The sequence below is a fragment of the Gallinula chloropus genome (assembly GCF_964237585.1).
Source record: "Gallinula chloropus genome assembly, chromosome: 6".
Lineage (NCBI taxonomy): Eukaryota > Metazoa > Chordata > Aves > Gruiformes > Rallidae > Gallinula > Gallinula chloropus.
In genome coordinates, this window is record NC_140091.1 from 16,697,556 (window position 1) to 16,712,825 (window position 15,270).

The following is a 15,270-nucleotide window of genomic DNA, read 5'->3' on the forward strand; positions in this document are numbered from 1 at the left end:
GGAATATTTATATTTCCTAAAGGATTGGGGAGAGAGGAAGATAGCTTCGTACTTTATCAGAACATTTTATATTAGCAAATAAATACCTATAAAAATACATGCTAACAAGGAATCACTCAAAAATGGGTGCTATAAATCTTCCTTACGCAAGAGGGAAAGAAATCAGAATAATAACAATGTATCACTAGCCTATGTCACTGAAATGATTTGTTTTACTCCTTTAATCTTTACCATATCTAAACTGACTATAATAAATGAATAATTACTCTGAATACAGTGGAGTTAATTGAAAATCTGCTTGAAGTATAAAACCAAGAAATCATAACAACAAATACAAGGTTTAGCCAGTGTTTAGGAACTTGTCTTTGTCAATAATTTTTAAGGTTCAGTGTAAATGATACTGTTTACCATCGTACATCATCTAACATTACTCCAGAAAGTCATGAATTATTTCAGACTTCCTATGAATATTAATAGTCTTTAGAGTCATGGTATTTCATCAGCATACACCCAAGTATTAAAGTCTTATGGGGTTTGACTTTTCAAAATGAAACCAATTTAATTCCAGTTTGTTTTATTCTCAAACCCTGATTTCTAAGTCCAGAGAGGGTGTACACTTTCATGCATGTGAAGCTCAGGCTTGCCTCGAATGTGAAGTGTATGTCACCTAAAAGAGGGATGGGCTGATTCTCAAAGGGCCCATCTGGACATGCACCCCCTCTTATGCACCCAAAACTCTGGGAACCCCGAGGGGACCATGCAACAGCACCAGAACAGGCAAAATGTTAGTGTTGCTTCCTGCTTAAAAAACCCAACAAAACCAGTCCTTCTTTGGAGATGGTACACTTGTGTATTAGTTAGGAGGCCAAAACCAAAAGGAAATATTGCCTGCATTAAGGCCACTGTTAGAAGATAAACCATTCCTTCTACTGGCCAATAGAAATTTCCTGTTTGATCATCTCCTACAAAGTCCAGAATTCGCAATAAGCTGGGCAGCATGGATTTCTCTTTCTTGAAAACAAACACTTAGTAATAAAGGCTTACAAGAGGGTAAGTGCACTTACCCAGTTCTGTCTCCATTGAACCTGACCTGCAGATTGCTTGTTTCACCCTTACAACTGTTGTCATAAATTTGACTAGGGCTGGGGTCAAAAAGAAACATGATGTGCAAACCAGCATAAACAAGAAGAAGGAAAGCTTCCACCCTTTTCCTACTCACATTCTTGTGCAGCTCTGCTGTATTACTTTACTCATAACGCAAACCAGAAGCACCAGGTTTGAAATTAGGTTACCACAGTAGAGGGCAATACCGCTCTCAGGCAATCACATGTGGCCATAGCAAACTGCAGCATATATACAATTGCCTGGCAGGAAAGTCACCGTGTTGGCTGTAGAACAGTTCTCTATAATCAGTAACTCCACTCATGTAAAAGGAAAGATCATACTTTAAGTGTTGCTATTAAACCACTGTCGTCTTCCACAGCAAACTCACTATTTACGTAGTATTGTGAACAATACAAATACATATTTACTGTATAGGTTATAACCAGCTTGCACTAAAGGCATAGGAAACATTCCATTATTTAACTCTGTGTTGAAATAACAAGCTGTAAGACATGGTAGTGCCAAAAGTTCTTGCTGACAGTCATTGCATGCAGATGCTGTTGTTCCCATTGTGAAGGTTTTCCCTTCTACAGGTCATACTTTCCTCATGTCTCTCACGATAGCCTCACAGTTTTCAAGAATAACGATTCCTACTTCCAAGCGTATTTGGACACAGGAAATATCTGTCACTGTATAACAGGTGCCTGGCAAATCTGCATAGACATTCTTTGGAAAATACAATTTTTAAGAAATTTTGAATCATCAGAATGTGCATCCTGGAAAAAGAGCCAGTGCAGCATGTATGAACTCAGCCTTAGCAGACCAAACCTAACTAAATCCTGCATGCCACAGATATTGCCAATCCTGTCCCTGGTACCTGAACTGGGAAGGAGGGTGGCAACAATACGTGAAATAGGAACATATTTAGGATAAATTTTCACACCAGCGTAACCCTGCCAAATATCAACACCCGTGGCAGAAAAAGAGCTTTTCAAGATGCAAGAATATTCTTCAGGCAGACAGAGAAATTGTCTCTTGTAACCTTTTACTTGGAAATTACTAAAGTGATAGAGCTTAGTCATCAAACATATTGTGCTTGGGACAGATGCCTGTTGTGGAAAATGCCACCTAAGATGTTAAAGTTTGGTAGAGTTATAAACTATTAATTTAGCAATAGCAAGAAAAGACCATTATCAGTGGCTTATTTCTAAGCTCTGACGGTTGTGACAAGAAACATGATGAGCAAGTCACACATAAATGTTGTGCTTTCAGTTGGCAACAAGGCACTCGGCACCTATAACCAGAAAAGAATGAAGACCTTGTGGTTTAAACGAGACACAGAAGGAGGAATATGTCTTGTGTGGCACTGTTTCGGGGACCCTGAATCTCAAAAGGTGCAGAGTGTGAGCCAAAGAACCCTGCAGGGCTGCAGCCTGTGACTAGCAAGTGACTGGCAAGCTTGGGGCAGAGACGAATGTGGCAAACTCATGCTTGGTCATCCATTAGAAACTGCTACTGCCATAGGAAATCTTGTCCTGTGACTATGGTCCCTTGTGGTTTGAACTCCAGGCAGGATGCCTCTTACCTGACCACCACCTTCTGCCTGGCCAGCATTTGAAAATGGGAAGATTTTTACTTTAGGGATTGTTTTCTAATACTAGATTTTTACTGAACAATTCCATTGAGATAATGTCTTTAAAGGAGGGCATCGACCAAAGATTTTTGTTTGACATTCAGAGAAAGAGGAAACCGTGTTTAAAACTAGACATTAAAATTCAGTACATTTCCCTTAGAAAACAACCAAAGAAACAAACAAAAACATAAGAAGGGAAAGTTAAACCCCCTATCCAGAAGTGTATGCCTCTGCGTCACTCAGGGGAACTAACCAAGTACTACCACTCTGTTGTAAAAGAGGTGTAAGCAGACATAAAACCTATTCCCCGAGTTTAGCTTTCTTGACAAGGTGTAGCATGCCATCAAGAGACAATCTTATTCTATTACAAGAATTGGTAAGGCCTATTAGCAGTCTGTGGAAATGATCCCTAATAAAAAGTCTTCATAAAACAAGGAATACTCTTGATTAAATTGTTATTGCATGAGTGGGCATACAGTAAATGTTCACCTCATTGTACATGAGAAATTCATATATATAGGACAAGATACGCCTTTTAGAAATTGTGCCTTAAATAAGTAAAGAAGGAAAAGATCCTTTCTTCTGAAATAATTCTACTTTTTCACGAGGAAGCAGAACCATATCTATGAGAAGAAGGATTTTAACAAAGCAGCTGGAACACTGGAACCTCTGAAATATATTGCACATTTTAATCATGTTTGATACAACACTCTTTATATGGATATCAATTACACTAATGACTCTTACATAATACCCCTGGGTGCCTAAGGGATGTGTATTGTCACCTCCCTTTTGTCATAAAAATAGAGAGTAGTTCTATATACACACTGAAGTAGTTTCTTTCATTTTTATATAATGAATGAGTAACACTGTAAAAAAAGACATTTTATCCCATATTAGTTTAGCAAACAGAAGAGATTTCACATATGACAGTGCTAAATATACTCTTAAGCTGCTAATAAAGACAAAGCCTGAGGGGAAAAATTCTAATGATGAGCAATGCCAGAAGTTTTTATTTCTGGATCTAAAGTAAAAATGTTTCACTTAGGTATAGTTTCAGAAGCATCATAGAAGAAGCCAGGATTTCCAATAATTTTTATCTCTAATAAAATCACTTGAATTAATTTGAGCATCATTATAGCACAGAAAAAATGCTTTTAAAGGTACTGTTATTTGCGTAACTTGTCTGTGTGCATTTTATTGAGTAATGAAAACTGAGAGGTTTCATCTGTAAATGATCTACGCTTTCCCAAGCAATTGCCTAGAAAACTCTACAGACTCAGTAGTCTACAGAGAGCTGGCAGGACACAAGACACTTTTTCCTTATTCCCATGAAAAGAATCCAAGAATTAGACAAAAATGGAAAACAGTTTCACTGTGGATGTGATGAATTTTCAAACAAGCACTTCAGCATTGAGCTGGTGCTACCTTAAACACCTGCAAAATTAAAGGATCACCTGCCTAAATGATGGGAACACCGGTGGATGACAAAGGTGCTGTTAAGATATGGCCACTGTCTACCACATCGAACAAGACAGTCTCATTATTTTCTTGTACTTGTATCAGCCTGCACCCATCTGGGATGCCTTGACTCATGCACAGGACTGTAAATTCTTTAGGCCAGGGATTGTCCTTTGTACCATATATAAAATATATGAAATGGTTTCTATGATTAGGGCTTCTAAGCACTGTGGAATACAAGTAGGACTAATAAAGACCAGAAGTATGCAGTGTGATTAATATTCCCATTTCCTTTGTCCTCAATCACCTGTAAGTCTTAAGGCAGAGATATGCAGAAATGTAGACAAAGGAGTGTGGGCTCACTAATACAGTGGTCTGCCCTGGCTAATTTATCACAATGTGTTTTCCCCATCAGATCTTTGGCTTCTTTGGTAACCTAAATAATAGCATGGCAATTAGATCTATCCCAACTTTTTCCTTATGTTCAGCTGCTTATGAGATTTTCATACATTTTTCTCTATCCCAAAGTTCAAAGTCGCCTAATGTATTTCTCAGTGCTAATTAAACCCTGATAATACCGTGAGTTGGCAGGAATTCCATGGCATTTGCGCAAAGGGGAGCCTGGTAACAGGACAGCTCTCCAGAATCTTACATCGCTGTGTGGTGCTCTGGAACTTGCTGTCCTCCTGCAGCCCTATCATTCTGAAGGTTTTTTAATCATCCCTAAAAAACTTAAGGAACCCACAGGAACCTGAATATGGGAAAGCGATTGGTATTCATGCCTGTTTTCTCAATCTTAGTTTTGACCTTCTGAGATAATATATAAAAATACATGTTGGATAGCTTCAGATGATTTTTTCATTTGTAATTATTTAACATTGATTTTGATTCAGCTATGAAAGCTGATGTGCCTTTCCCATGTTGAACAAAAAAGTAAAACTTCGAGGGTATTTAAATATTAAAAAGTGGCAATTGCATATGCATAGCAAGTAACTACCTCTCCAAGATACTTCAGAAAAATTGTATTTAGTGGAGTACTTGTGATAAATTATGTATTTATTGTAACAGGGTCAGAAGCTGTTACAATTTACTGTACTTGGTCAAAAATTCACTTTTATAAAAAGTACTTCAGTGTCTCAATGTACATTTAAATGAGAACTTGGATGCGCCAACCACATTGATTTTCATGGGAGGCAAGTTAAACATCTGAGGTCAAATTTTGCTGTGACTTACAGGGGTATAAAAAACCAAAGCTTAGTGACTCGACCAATTTTCATGTATTTAGCTGTTCTTCAAAGATAAAAATATTAAAAAAGAAATTGGAAGTTGACATATGTTTTTCAAGAACAGGCTATGCACTGTGTACATTGTGCTGCTGTTGTGCTAATGAGTAATGCAGGAGAATGGCTTCTAACAGAGCAAATGGATGAAAGGCAAAAGGCAATAAGTGAAATACTGGGTTTGAATCTTAATACAGAGCTGAATTTTTAAAATTCCGTGATTCATGTGCCTGTACATATATTATGTGAATATAAAATCAGTTCTTAAAGTTAATTCTTTAACTATTAAATAGTTGCTCCTTTTTAAGTTTGTCCTGCTGTCACCAGTAATAACTACCAGAATTCTTTACATTAAGGTTTTCTGGAGGCATCCATAATAAACTCTAATCACGTCACTGTTACAGGAAGCTTTAGAAGTGGGACAGAGAGGAAGTGCTTAACCTACAGAACTATCTTTTCTTAGTCACTGTCTATTCTGCCTAGGTCTTGCATAGTTATAAACTTCTGGAAAAAGGGTTTTTCTGTCTCTGTTGAGCAGTCAGCAATTATGGATGTCCAAACACTATCTGCAGAGCAACACAGTTTGTAATCTACAGCTGGGTCTATGCTCAGTCAAAGAAACTGAACAACTGTCCATAACATAATGGAAACTCCAATGACAGCCAGCCTTTCTGAGTGGGTGGATGGATGCATGGATGGACAGACAGACAGAGAAGAGAGAAAGATGCCTTGGACCCATGCTTTTTCCATGAAGAAGCTATTAAAATGTTGCTGCTGTGACTGCTACCTATGCAGGTGATAATGTAACCAAAGGCCCTACTTACCATAGTGAATATGCATGCAGAGACAAAATTTTGGTATCAGAAGCAACCTACATTCCAACATTTCCTAATTTACAAATACTTGCCTGCAGGCTTGGCACTGCAGCGTGACCACACTGCTTTCACATTGCAGAGGTTATAGCCTCTGTAAGATTAGTGATTGCAGTGCTGTGTAGATGCACGTGAGAGCTTAAATTAGCTAGCTCCAATCTTGGTAGCTGTCTTGCTCTAGTACTTTGAAAGTGACTGCCTGCTGCAAAATCTTCATGACAGGTAGGGTTAATTGGCCCACATTAAGCCTCATGCTGCTATGGCAAGACAGCTACAGTACCTGGTTTAAAGTTAGCTTCCATCATATTGCTCTCAAAGAGTCTTTGCTCAGTTGACCAGTCGTTATTGTGCAACAGTAACCTTAAAATACTCATTTTTATATATTTCTTTCTCATTAAAATTAATCTACAAAACATTTAAACTCATTTAAGTACATAACAAGTCCAGATTTCCTAATCATCACATGCTCTCATAGTCAACATGGAACAGTTTTGTATCAAAAACCAGCTTTTTGCACCTATAAAATAATATTTAAATACAGATCATTACTGCAATTTCTTTCCTAAGAGAGTTTATCTACATTCTACTTCAGAAGTCTTCACCACAGGAAGACTGCATCCACTTCTCAGTTGTGACAAAAAGTAAATGATCTCTGTGTTCAATCCACGAGCTCAAGGAAAAGTTCTTATCCTTCTTTCACTGTGGATGGTATTTTCTCAAGCTACATTATCTTGTATGTTAGCCAATGTTTTCTGTTGCGTTTTTTTGTTCATGGAGTGTACTGCTATACATGGAGAAGAACTGAATGCCCAGAACACTGAGTATATGACAGGTAACACGTGGGAACAGGCACAAGTTTCTACAGTGCAGCCTATTAAATACTGTTCAGTATGTGTGTGCACACATGTGTTTGCACTAAAGGATCTTTCCTGAAAAAGAAGGATAGAGGGGCTAGCTGGTACTAATGAGTAATTTTATCATACACAGATGGAGATGAAGAACTTTCCCAAAGTGAAAGGAAGAACAGAGCTTTCATTAGTTAGGATTTTCTTAATTAGAATTTATTGTGTAACTGATTTTGGTAAATTCTATCTTATCCCTAGTCTTCTGTTGCCAAATGAAACTGAGGGAATCAGCTTACATTTCTTTAAGGAGTCTGCATTGAATAAATGTGGCCACATTTTCATGTTTAGTCATGTTTCACATATACCCAGGTACCACTGATAATATGACAGAAGCAACACTGACTCTATAGTGCTACTCTCTTTTTATACTGAAAATGCAGTGGAACTTGTGTGCTACATGTGTACTTTGGATTCCTTAGTTGTTTGATCACATTGATGAAGGGATATGCAATCAATCTCCCACTAAGACAGTGAGTAGTATTGGCCATAACTCATTACTCCATCAAAGGATTTGGCATTTCAATCGATGGGAAATGATGTGTGATCATTCTAATTTATTATACATCATTTCCCATCAATCGGTGAGCTGAAGCCTTGACATAATAAGTAGTTACAGACACTGTCAATCATTCTTGGTCAAATACCTCTGAATGCTGCCATTTGGTGCACCTTCAGCTATTCATCCAAACTGCAAATATTCACCCAAAACATTCAGCGATCAGGCTGTAACTAGAGCTACATTAAAAAGACTCACAAAAGTGCTTGGGAAGATCTCAAAAGCTTCAAGAACATGTGGAACTGAAGAAAAGAGTCTTATGATAAAAGCGCCCTTTTTAAAAAACACACACAAATTGTGAAACCCCATCTCTAGGGGAACAGGGAGTCCAGCCAGGAAAAAACCTGAAAAAGGGCAAGCTTCAGTACTGCACTGGATTTTAGAGGGATCATCTTCTATGCCAGCCACCTTACTGTAAGAAGGATCTAAATTCTGCTTACTTGTATCAGCACAATTCCTTTCATCTTCAGTGGAGTTGCATGGGTATGTAAAGCCAGGCCACAGCTAATCTTTACACTACTGATGAGATTAGAACTCCTGAAATCAGCCCTGAGCCTTAAACATTCCTTCCCTATCCAAAATTCCCTTTAAAGTTCCCTCTCCATAATTCTCTTTGAGGTCTCCTGTTTACTCCCTAGCAAAAACTGCCAAAATTACTCCCTCTATTAATCATATTTTCAAAAATAAGTATGTATTACTCAACAGTTCACTTAAAACAGTAGTCTGCTATGATTTTGCTCTACCAATCTAAATATCAGCAATGTCTAAAGGTTACAAACTCTTTCCAATCCAGAAGCATGACAACAACCACAAGTTTACAAGTTACTTATTAAAGGAAAACAAAACGTGCTTCCAGTGACAATTTTTCTTCTGGACTTAGTTTGGGAATCCATTTGCCTATACCTGCTTCCTAAGGCCTCTTTTCTACCAGACCACTATGATAAACATTAGGGGTTACTTTTTCACAGGAATGTATCAACCCATCTCACTGAACACTTTGGTCCACCTTAAGAAATCTCTCCTCATTTTTAAATGAAGCCTGAACTTTTTCGTTAGAATTTGCCTGTATTTAATCAAGTCATTGGGTATGGAATACACTGCCAACAAAGACAGATGAAGCATCTGTGGCAGCAAAAAACCAATGAAATGTTACCAAACCCAGTATAACAGAAACTTTCAAAGTCAAAAAATTAAGCAAACGCTGGGTAACTAACTCCTACTGAAAGCCAGCCAACAAGTTCTTTAAGATAAAGCACTCCTGTGACATATTTCAGATGTCAGACTAGATGATCCAGCAGGTCAGCTCTAGTTCCACTGTGCACATTCTTAGCCATTCTTCCATGCTTTGCTGTTTCTTTCCCTATAAGAAAACTTGTACTATTTCTCTAGTACCGTTTTCCCCATCTCTTCTTCTTCTGTGTGAAAAACGTAAAAGCTGTTGTATTGAGCTCCACACAGCAATATCTCCTCATTGGTAAGCTGGTTAGAGATAGTTTGTATGAAACTGCTACATAAAACAAAAACATTCTCTCTCCTCACCCATCCTTCCTACATTCTTCATTAGATTTGTCAGCCTAAAATAATGCAATACTGGACAGTTTAATGCAGCCCCTAAATGGACAGGTTTATTTATTCTACCACTATGGAATACTCTGTTTTCCCTTTCACGTCCTGCTTCTCTATACTGTTCCAATCCTCTTACCAGCCTCCAGTCTGATCTCCACTGACAATGGCAGCTCCCTGAGAAAGGCAAGCTGTACACGCTACTGGATGTTGTATCTAAGTTAATACTGTTTGTTTGGGTTTTTCTTTAATATGCCCATTTTTGCACACATGTTGTGCGTGTGTGAATTTGTGATTTGTCATGAGAACTGTTTCTGAGAGAGGCACAGACAGACTTTGTTAGGTGAGTCTGCACTCAAGGATGGTCACCAGCCCACTTGGAAACCATTTACTCACTGATAATTCTGAACTTGCAAACACCAGGATTCAGCTTGGAAATCTCATTTTAAGAGTTCTAGTACCTTCTCTTCAAAATAAAGAACATAAATGTTACTAGATCTAATCAACATATACAGAGTGATATCTGAAATTAGAAATTCAAATACATGCAACAATCTGCTTGCCAACAATCTCCAGACCAAAAATTATTCAGATAAAGTATTTGGTGAATAATTTTGAATAGCAAATTCATTTAAGAGAATCAAAAGCTGCTCACAGACAATTCACAAATGAAAAAAGTTACACATGTTAAATCATTTATTATGAACTCTTTTTCATCTCTGTTCTATTATTTGTTTTTCCATTCCAGGCAACGACAGCTTCAGGAAGAGGGGGATAAAAAGGCAAAAACCCTACAACCAACCAATTTCTTATCTAGCACCTTAAGGTAATTCTTCAGTAATTACCTATTTATTGAGAAGGGGAGAAGTTACATGTTGACCCACTCAAGGAGAAAAAAGTCTGCTCTAATGAAAAGATTGCATACAAAGTTCTAGCCTGTAAGACTGGAAATGAGACTTACAGGCCTCCCAAATACAGGTCTCATAATTAACAGACTTTTAACTATAGCTGCATTGCCAGGTGCAAATTTAATAAAAGATTATAAATGATAGATGAACTGCATTTCCAGCAGCTGTTTGTAATCCCAAGCAAAAATCTTCATTAAGATACTGTTGACGTTGTAAATGGTTATCTATTAATTTAAAGTATTGTGAAACATCAAACATTATTCATTTAGAACACGGTGGTGGAAAACCAAGCTAAGAAACCATGGTGTAAATAAAGTTTTAAAACATTAAGTTTACAGCCAGACAATGCCAAGTTACAATTACTAATGCCAGACTTTCTGCAGTCTTAAATGGATTTCCCTGGGAACGAGCTGAGCGCCTCAGGAGCACAGCTAAGGGCTACCTAAAATCATAGAACCACAGAACCATTTCAGTTGGAAAGACCTTCAAGATCATAAAGTCCAACCATTAACCCAGCACTGCCAAGTCCACCACTAACCCATGTCCCTAAGCACCACAGCTACACATCTTTTAAATACCTCCAGGGATGGCAACTCCACTGCTTCACTGGGTAGTCTGTTCCAGTGCTTGACAGCCCCTTCAGAGAAGAAATTGTTCCTAATATGCAATCTAAACCTTCCCTGGCACAACTTGAGGGTATTTCTTCTTCTCCTATCATTTGTTACATAGGAGCCCAACACCCACTCGCTGCCTTTTGGGTAGTTGTAGAGAGCAGCACGTCTCCCCTCCGCCTCCTTTTCTTCAGACTAAATGCAGCTGTAAGAGCACGGTGTTGGTGCTGGAGTTCAAGCCTGCCACATTTTATTGGATTCAGTGACACACAACAAAAATGTCAGCTCCAACAACAGATTTGCTAGAGCTCCTGATCTGGGGAAACCTCCAAACTCAGCAGGGTAGAGTTCTAAGTGCAACCAGCTCTGCTGATATGTTCTAAAAGGTAGATAAATACACATAATTTTTTTATTAGTCCCTTTTGTAAAATTATACAGTAAACAGGATTTGCAGAGCGTAAAAAGAATATACCAGATATGTCCAAACTTTCCTCATAAAGGTGCAGAGATATAGAGAGGTGTGAACTCTGATGTAGAGGAGGTTCCCTTCTTGACCCCACTGACTTTCTTATAAACTCATGCACAGTGCTCTCCTTTAGGAAATCCCACAAAAGCCCTTCTCACCTACAGCCTCCACCCTTTTCACAGAGCTACAGCCTCAGAAATGTGAAGAATGGAATAACTCCAAAATTTTACCCCATACCAAGTGATGGGGTAATGTGATGTCAGGCAGTCCTTCACTGTGACGCTTGGTGGCAGGGTTTTTACAACATTTTAACCTAAAAACCAGCACACAGGAACACCTTCAACACCTCCAGAACTGCTCATCAAATTAGAAAAAAAGAGTTAATCATATCTACCACTTTCATTAAAGGTATTCTGTGCAGGTCTTATAAGAAGATAGAACCCAAAATCAACATCAGACCTACAGAGAAAGTCTTAAGACCAACCAAATAACACACAGAATTCATATTTTATTTCACATTTTGATTTTAATACATTTCTAACAGAAAAAAAAGAAAGAGCACCAAACTGCAAGATAAACTCTAGATTTAGAAGATCCACTAGGTAAAATTAGATAGTTTCATGGACATTTAGTAATGGTTATTACTTATTACTTATATGTGTAGAAATTCCTAGCTAAAGCTACTGTAAATAAGATATTTGTCTCCAAAGGGGCATTGTTCTTCAAACTCCTTTCCCTGCCTTCCTTCCCTCCCTCCCTCCTTCCTTCCAAACATGACCATTAGCATTTCCAAAGACATTAAACTGCTCTAAACAGCTGCACTATCTCAGTTTCCAACTAAAGCAGAGCTCCCTACTTCTAAAGAAAGTAACCTCCCTTTCAGCTAAGTTACCTTCCCTCCCTTCCTCCTACTCAAAGGTTAAAACCTCTTTTTTCCCCCCCTCTAGCAACAGGAAGTAAAATTCCATTTGATTGTTTGCATGATGAATATATGGCTAAAAAGAGATACAAAAATTTGTTAAGAGATCAATAAGGCACTATAATAATAAATTAAATTAGTCAACTGTACCATATCCTTGGATATTAGTCTCTCTTCATGTTACTTAATGTAAGCAATAGTTCATAGTTAACCTAAAAGTTTTGTTCTTTCTTTATATGCTGTAAGCACACCTTGAAAACATTCCTTTTAGGTGTACAGAAAGAAAAATGTACTATACAAAAAAATATTTTCCTGAGTGTTTTCTTGCCCAATAAAATTGTCATTTCTTACTTACCTAAAAAATAATGCACTGCCATCTTGGAAGAAAATGCCAGTAGAGTTGATGTGGTGTGCAAGTCAATTTTTCCTGCTTGAGTTAAAGTACTGACGTGTATGATTTCTGCAGGGAACAAAATTTTGATGGGAATTAAACCAGTAAAAGTCCAGCACAACTCCAATGATTTGATCAGATTATTTCCCCCTATATTTTATCTGTGTAAAGAACAGAACGATTTGGCCCAATCCTGAGAAATATATAGGGGAATATAGGGGAAAATCACTAATAAAATACAGGGAAGCATTGAGATGCTCAGATTATACTGTACAATGCAGATAAAATAATTCTAATTCAGGCAGAATGGTATGCACAGATGATCTTTCAAAGGGACATAGTGTTAGGAGCTATGTACACAAATCAGCTAAAGGAGCACCCACTAAAGTGTTCCTGAAGTTTGCTCCCTATGGAATTACAGAAAAAAAATCATACCTCCAGAAAAAAAAAGGAGTTAAAACCCTAGTATTAAAATATTAATAATTTTTGACAGGCCTCTCATAGCCTGCACCATTAGACACTGAAATGTGCTTAATGTTAATAACAAGTCTCATACATAAAAGTAAAGAGTAACTGTAAATCATGACTGCACCACTGTTATTTTGTACGTATAAGCAGCAATAAATGATGTACCAAATTGATGTGCTTTACCTAATAACTGTCTCCACATTATGTAGCTTTCAATTTTGAAATAGCAGGGCTTTGCCCCTCAGTATCAACCCCTGAGTAGTAGTGAAATATCCAGAAATTGCAAACTGTGTGCTCCTCTCTCAAACGTGGCTTGCTTTCTTGACACGCTGATTTTTTTACCATATTAGTTATTCTGCTTTCTTCCCCAAAACAACAAACCTGCAGTCTATAAGATAGTGCACATTTGCACAACATGAAGAAGCTGGCATAAGCAAGTAGCAGTCATTTTGACATGACAGATTAGAATAGCACAGAAGGAGCAATTTTGGTGTTTCAAGTTAATAACAGGAAAGATTCGCCCTCTATGATACACTATGTTAAAACCCCACTTTATAGCCACATTCAGAAAAGGTTCCTATTTTGATCAGAGAGATTAAGAACTCTGAAAAAGTCATTCCAAACTATGAGACACCCATTTGCAAAATACAAGTATAAATTTGTAAGCCATTCATAAGATAAAATGCATGTATTTGAGGTCTAAAAGAATCAGTTAAGGGGACAACCAAGCTTAGCAACAAAACTACCATACTCAAATATTCAGCCTATTCCACTTAGAACTCAAGTTCATCAAAAGCAAGGAAATTGAGCTAAGACATATGCTACGCTTAGCTACATGTTCCTACACCTTTCTCCTAGATGCAACAGTTAAAAGAAAGCTTCTACAGTGCCTGTTTCTTCACTTTGATACAGCCTTTATGTTATTTCACCTCAGGAGAAGGAAAACTGCATTTTGTAAATAACTTTGAAAAGTGCTGCCTGTTCTGGAGAAGACATAGAAATTTGCTTTACTCTTTTACCTACTGAAAGATGTATGGAATACTGTAGAAAGATGGATTCATCCACAAGGCAGATAGCTGGTATCCAAACCTTTGGAAATTTCAGAGGTGTTCAAAGCTGAGGGGTTTTTTTCAGTCAGTTACAGAAATAAAGGCCAGCAGTGAAAATTAGATCTCCAGATAGATTTGCAAATACTCGCTTCCCACTAAAGTTCGGCTGTTCTGATCTGCATTTAGATCCCTATCTGCTACAAAGACTACATTAATTTAATATGTTACAACAGGAAAAATCCATTCTTGCCACAGACATTAAAAAAAAAAAAATTTCAAAGACAAACCATTCTTCAAAGGAAACAAGGGCCCCATCTGCTGATGTTTAAATGTACTACATTAGCACACGCACCACAGTGCTGCCACAGATAAAAAAGGTATTGAAATGAATCGCAGGCAAACCACCACATTAACTGTGTGGCATTCTTCTGGCATCTTTTTAATAGGTAAAAAAGGGGTTTGGGTCAACCAGTTTCCTCTCATGATGAGATCTTCACCTATCAAAAAATATGGGAGGCTAGAAGGAAAGTCAAGCAGGAACCTGAATTTGCACAGCAGCAAAGTAAGGCAATATAGTCAGTCATACAAAGTAAAGCAAAATTATGCCTAAACACATACAGTGAATAGTTACAGAAAATAATAAATTATTACTGTTTAAGTCTCACCCAAAATGATAAAATTATGAATGATCAAAATGTCCAAAAACACAACAGAGACATTAAAGCAGAACTTTCAGAGCAATAATCAAAGCATGCATCTGGCAAACGTAAAAGTCAAACTTTTCTAAAGTTCAAAACATCTTGTTAAAGAGTCTAATGGTTGTTTATCAAGAGTTCTTACAATTAAGCACCGTTTTGTTTACAGCAATCCCATACATACCCGACTTTACATTAACTTATGGCAAAAAACCGGCAGGGAGCTTTAAAGACAAAACAATTTTCCTTATTATGGACAAGAATATTTCAGTAATTGTATCAGCAGAGAGCAGGCAGCTGAATTTATATTCTCATATCACTATGTTCTGTGATGAAAAGTGTACCATTTTGAAGCAGAGAAACATTTTTGTCTACATGGCTCCAGCACA